This window comes from Cucurbita pepo, chromosome 16 (assembly GCF_057944985.1).
Source record: "Cucurbita pepo subsp. pepo isolate OVF chromosome 16, ASM5794498v1, whole genome shotgun sequence".
NCBI lineage: Eukaryota > Viridiplantae > Streptophyta > Magnoliopsida > Cucurbitales > Cucurbitaceae > Cucurbita > Cucurbita pepo.
The window spans coordinates 7,110,330-7,117,050 of record NC_141813.1 but is presented as its reverse complement, the minus strand read 5'-3'; the positions used below and the strand labels follow the sequence as shown (position 1 = coordinate 7,117,050).

Genomic DNA, 6,721 nt, shown 5'->3' with positions numbered 1-6,721 from the left:
ACCCTCACCTAAATGAGATGCCCTGCACCACGATTTTCTAGCAGGATGCCACGATTATGACAACGCCACCTATGCACTCATGGGGAGAAAATTAAGATTTACTTCGGAAGAGTTTTCATGGTTAAAATACGATGCATGACATGACAACCTCTAAGGTTTAGTTCCTGAAAACAAAACAAGAAGTCATATCCTAGCGCAAGGTTTAGACATGCTCCAAATTACCAACTATTTTCTGTAAGGTCTATTTTATATGACTTGAGAATAAATTCAAGATTTCAAGTTGGTTGGAGCAAGTTCGGAACCTAAAACTCATGCTAGTTATTATGGGTTCAAATGATTGCTAGGTAGTTTTAAAATGTCTTGTGTTGTCGTTCCTTATTCTGTGTTTTCGCATCAAGGTCATTTCATAAAGGTCCTACCGGGAGTTGAACCCAGGTCGTTGGATTCAAAGTCCAAAGTGCTAACCACTACACCATAGAACCCCTTATAAAAATTTATTTTGGAATGGTTTTCCTATTTTATGCAGATTCCACAAGAAGAGAGATCCTATCACGAGTCAAACTCAAGTTATTGGATTCAAAGTTCTAGAGCTGTTTTATCTAACTCGTTGTGATCTTGAGCACCTTTAGAGTGGTTGCAGAAGTAACCCTCCAGTGTTGATTAAAGCTCTTGGAGAACATGTAATTTTATATATTTCTTATAGTTAATTTATATATTGTTGTATATTACAAACAAATTGAAATAATACTTTACATCCCAGTCTTTCTTTCTTCCGTGCAAAACTTAACATGAAAACTATATTATTTCAATATTCACTCGAGAAACAAGGGGTGAAAACTATATTATTTCAAACCCTCCATTATTTGTTCTACTTTGCGAGAAAATGCTTCCACTAAAAAATGTTGCTAACTAGGTTGTTTGGTTCGGTTCAATTCTTGGGTCCACTAGATTGAATCGACCTAGCTCAATTAAACTCTTGATAATATAAAAATCATAAGTTTCTTAAATTACGTTAACATAAAAGTTTAACCCCTAATTTTTTTTAGAATGTTTAGCTTTGTGTCTAGTTGATCTCTAAATGCTTAGAAGTATTTAATAAGACTTCTATTTAAGGAACTTTTCTCTATAAAAAATGTAAGACTTGAGGCTTATTATTAAAGAATTTCAAATGAGTGATTTGATATATCATAGAGGACAAAAATATTTACAACCTTAAAAGGTAAAATTACAAGGAGTACAAGAGAAAAGTGCTTAAAATAGTTTCAAAATATAGAAAAAAAATGGTAGGAATTGGTCAAAGTCAACATCCATTGATTACTTATGGCACAGCACAACACAGATGAGGGTAGTAGTTTTTTATTTCTCTCGAACACAAGGTTAGTCCGCATCCATAAGAGCAATTGGATTCTATATGATGTCTTCATAATCTTATGGATAACTTTAACTAGTCCTTAGTATTTTCACACCAGGTTGGGACGAATGTTAAGAATATTAAGTCTTGGGACGAATGTTTGCCACTCATTGTTCTCTTTTTGATGTTGCTTACGGATTTAATCCACTTACGCGTCTTGATTTGCTTTCTATTCATTCTAATATTTTTGTGAGTAACGCAGCCACAAGTAAGGCAAATGGGATCAAAACATTGCATAAAGAGGGGAAGGAGACAATTGAGAAACAAAATTTCAATGTTGCTACAAGAATTAACAAAGGACGGAATGAAATCATTTTTCAAACCAGTAACTGGGTTTGGATACATTTTCGCAAGGAGTGATTCCAATCTCAAAGGAAGACAAAGTTACATCCAAGAGGGGATGACCCTTATCAAGTCCTTGAAAGAATTAATAACAATGCATATAAAATGATCTTCCAGGAGAATTTTCAGCACATTCTACTTTCAATGTTGCTGACTTGAGTCCTTTTGATGTAGGTGATGATTTTCTGATTCGAGGACGAATCCTTTTGAAGATGGGGAAGATGATAAGGATCACGGTGTTCCAAATGTTCCAACTAGACCTATTACACGATCCAAGGCCAAGAAGATTCAACAAGCATTCATTCTTCATGTACAAAATTGGATAGGCTCGGTTCAACTATTATTTCATGTGTTACAAGCTTATTAGATTGAGGAAGGACCATTTGGAGCTTCAGAAGTGAATATTTACACAGTTGAAGAAGCAAATGGAGTTGCAAGCATCATTACATGAGTTGTTAGAAAAGTTTATTTATTTTTAATTTCATAAAGTTTGTAATGGTAGAATTGTCAAATTGACTTCGGTTTTTTTTTTTTTTTTTTTTTTTTTTTTTTTTGAGATTTAAGGGTTTCGAGATTAAATCCCAGCCACTAACTTCTTTTGTGGGAGACTATAAGTACCCACAAATTATTATGTAAAAATCAGATTTGTGATGAATGAAATTGATCTCTCAAGTTGAGAAGTTCCCCTTCGAAATCCGAGCATCCCGTGTGAGCCATGCAGTCACGCTTTGACATTGTGTGGTTGAGTGACATTGTTTTCTCCGTATTCATTGTGATTTATCCTGATACAAACAAGTTTATTCTCGTAGGGAATGTATTAAGCACATGGATTTATTAATTACGGTGAACTTTTGTATAAAACGAAGTAAATACGAATTGAGTAACATGAGATAGAAGTAAACATAGTAATAAAAAGAAACTACATAAACTTAAAGGAAGTTAATCCCATTCTACAATATAAATATTGTTCAATGGTAGCAAAGAAGTAGTTTTGAAAACTAGCCACTCCATATCAATCTATGTTTGGAAAACATATACACACCGGCAACTAAAAATGATAGATCCACTATAAGGGCATTTGGTCTAGTGGTATGATTTTTTTTTTTTACAAATTAGGTGGAATGAACAAACAAAAATAATGAGTTTAAAATTACCAAAAAAAATATCAATTTTTAAATGGAATGGAGACATAAGACCCTTGAAAAAAGAAATGGTCAAAAGAAAAATATTAAATACATTTTCAACTAATGCATTTGGTTGAGAGATATTATGGCCAATATAAGAAAAATATAGCATTAACTAATTTTCATGGACACATATGGATCCTTAGCATACTAAAATGACTGTTATTATTGGTATCAAACCAATAACAATTCTGTTGGGTTTTATGTCCTAAAACTCATAGTTGGTAAACAAAGATATATTCTATTTTCAATAAAGTTATTATTGATGTTTATTCAGTAAAAATTGTTATTGAATAAAGTGAACTTTACGATCATTAATCTAAATCCAATAAACTAAGAACACTCTGGCTATAGTATGATTACTTGAACTTATGTAGAGACATAAGAGTGGATCAAGTTCAAGTATATAGTCAAAATGATCTATAGTATAAGGATAAGGCTGAGTACCTTATTCTGGGGACACTATGGATGCGGCCCACTTTTGTATATGATATAAACAATGTGATCACTAAATTGTGCATGTGGAGACATGTGAGTGGGGGCGTCCTATGCAATGAGTATTGCATAAGATCGACCATGAAGAAAACCACTCTCACTTTCTAAAGTCGTTTACTGTTGAGACTGATTTTCTTTTCATTCGATAACCTAGGTAACTCGGTTTTAATCCTGAGCTAACCATGAACTCCTTTTTATTCGGAATTATCCTTAGATTTGCATGGGTGAGAGTGGCTCTTGTTCGCCGACTCAACAGGCCTCCCATTTCAGGGGTAAGACTGGGTGAATGGCTGGGGACGTGGGGTGCAAGACGGAATTCACTCCTACCCACTTTTAGGGATAGAAGAAAGGTAGTTCCCTTAAGCACTGACTCCAGGTCTTGAACAAGGGGCCCCACCCTCTCATTGGCCTGAGAGGGATTCGGTTTACTGGTTGGACCACAAACCAATTGTTCATTAGAGGATTAGTGAGACATAAGGAACAAGAAGTAACTTCAGGGGTAAAACGGTGAATTGACCCAGCTCTAGTTACGAACAACCTGAAGGATCGACTTACTAATCATGGTTATATCAGATGGACAGAAATATATCTATAGTGAGGGGAGTGCAACTACTAGGCTATAGTGGAGTGTCCTAGTAGTTAACGAATGTTGGTTAACCAGGTTAATGAGTTTAATCGGTTAATCTTGGATCGTTGGAGCCCATGATCTATAGGTCCATTAGGTCCCTCTGCTAGCTCATATCGGACTAAACCATAGAACAGTGTGACGAGTGAGTTCGAAGTGTTCGAATTCAAATTAGGGAATATGCGTTACATATATACGATATATTTAACCGCAATTTTGTTTTATGTACGAATTAAACGAAAAGAGAGAATCTGAGATATTTAAATAAGATTTAAATATCTTAATCAATTATGTGTCGGAATTGATTGGGATTGGCATTTGAATTAATATTAAATATTAATTAAATAGTTTAATTAATCATTTAATGTTACTTTAATTTGAAATTCATTATTCAAATTAATTGTTTGAATTAAAATGAAGAAAGTCAAAATGTTGACTTTCATCTAATGGAAAAATCCATGTCAGTGGAATTTTGAGGTGTCAAAATTTGGTTTAACCAAACTTGCATGTTTGCCAAATAAACCCCACAAGTTTGAGTGGAATTTTGAGTGTCAAAATTTGGTTAACTCAAACATGCATGCTTGCCACATAATCTCAAACATTTGAGTGGAATTTTAAGTGTCAAAATTTGGTGATCTCAAGTTTGCATGAACATGCAAACTTGACTCTTTAAATAGAGTGATCATGACACTTGGAAGAGATTCTTCATCTTGATGAAAAACCTTAAGAAAAACCTCTCACAAACACTCTCTTTCACATATACAAAATCCCTCCCAAGTTTAGTCACTCACCGGATTCCACAATCCCGTTCTAAGGCCGGAGGATAGTGGAGAAGACACTAGTGGTGGTTCGAAACCGGTTCGTGAGGCAAAAGGAGTTTGAACTACAAAAGGTTAGTATTTAAACTCATTAAGTTTTAATACTTATGAACATGCTAGTTATTTACAATAATTGATGTTCTAAAAGTGCTTAAGATCCAAATTGCTTCGTGTTATATTAACACCATCAAATTCATATCAGCTTAATCTTCCAATTGATAATTAGGCCAGAGAAAGAACTTGAATTTATTTTTATATCTATCAACATGTTTGCTGCTTTTATCTAAAACTTGATCACGAGTTTTTCTTATTTGCATGGTAAAATTATGTATTTCTATGGATATCATTTCTATTTCTAGAATTGAAAAAAAAACATGTGGATAAATTTCAAATATCGAGCCCATAAAAGATATGGACCAGCAACTAAAAATGATAGATCCACTACAAGGCATTTAGTCTAGTGGTATGATTCTCGCTTCGGGTGCGAGAAGTCTCGAGTTTGATTCTCAAAATGCCCCCAACAATTATATCAAATTGAAGCATGCAATATAATAAGATTTGAAATAGGTTTTTTAAACCTTGAACCAAGAAGTAATTCAGATGGATATTTGGAAAGAAAAAAAAAAGAAGAAGCTATATTTAATTATAATTTACAAGTGTCTTTATAACATGTTAATTGAAGAGAGCAAACAACAAGAATAAACACATAAAGGAAATTTGTGTATGTACGATTCTCTTCAAATCTTGGAAACTATGAGGATTCCTCTCCTTTCTTGACATAAAGACTTACTTCATCTACTCTTACTCCTACTCCCTTCTCTAAGAATCAACATAGCATAATCATTCCATGAAGGCCGAGGTAGTCTTATAAAAGAAGATGAGGGTACCACTTTCAAATCATTTCATGAGGACTTGAGAAAGTTTTGTAAAAGAAGATGAGGGTACCACTTTCTATTGCAGAATTTCTATGTGAATAGAGAATGAACCATATTCTTGGGAGATAAGATAGAGCCTCGAGCCTAACTTCAAAGGCATTACACAAATTGTTCTATGATATTTCTTCTAGGAACTCTTTGTTATGTTGTCCGCTGAAGGTTTCAGGAAAGGGACACAGATTCTCTATTGCACTGATCTCCCAATAGAAGTTTTACCTAGGTCATCTATCGTCACGACCCTTTTAAGGAAGATGCGGCCAAATAACCAGTGAACGATAACATTTAAAGAAGTTTCAGAGAGCGAGAAGAGGATTGTGATAGAAGTTGCCCTAGGTAAAACTTCTTTAAATGTATTAGCCAATCATGACCTCATAATGAGGAGTCTCTTGGACAACAATAACATATGCACAACAAATGTCTTAGCCAATTGTGACGGTCATGATTGCTCAAGGCGTGTCGCCCAAATAATCGGTAAACAATAACATTGCCCAAATAACCGCCTTGGACAACAAATCGTTTACAAGAATGGCTGAGACATGCAACATGCAACCACAGGCAACACGCCTTGGGCTATCATGACTGTGACATCTGCCCCCACACAATTTATTGGATGAGGCTGACTTTGGGTCTCTCGATGCACTTCCAGCTGATCTCATAACGAGGAGTCTCTTCCAACCTACTAGGTGCTGTTGAAAATCACTTCTTGGTTTGTTGAGTCTTCATGTCTTCTCTGTTCGTGTCTTTCCTACTTTCTTCGCTTGAAACTTTTTTCTTATTTGTATGACGTCATACCACCTGCTTCTGCTTGATGTCTTTTTGGTCGAAATAATAACGTTTCAAGTTACTGACGTGGACAACAAAGTTAGTCCGCATCCATAAGAGCAATTGGATTCTATATGATGTTTTCATAA

At 34.7% G+C, this 6,721-nt stretch overlaps 1 non-coding gene across 1 annotated transcript; it reads right to left on the bottom strand.

The window, feature by feature from the left end:
- Nucleotides 1-410: 410 nt before the first annotated feature.
- TRNAQ-UUG (transfer RNA glutamine (anticodon UUG)) lies at nt 411-482 on the bottom strand. The gene has a single exon. It is a non-coding gene; the product is annotated as a tRNA-Gln (tRNA).
- Between the last annotated feature and the right edge of the window lie 6,239 nt (nt 483-6,721).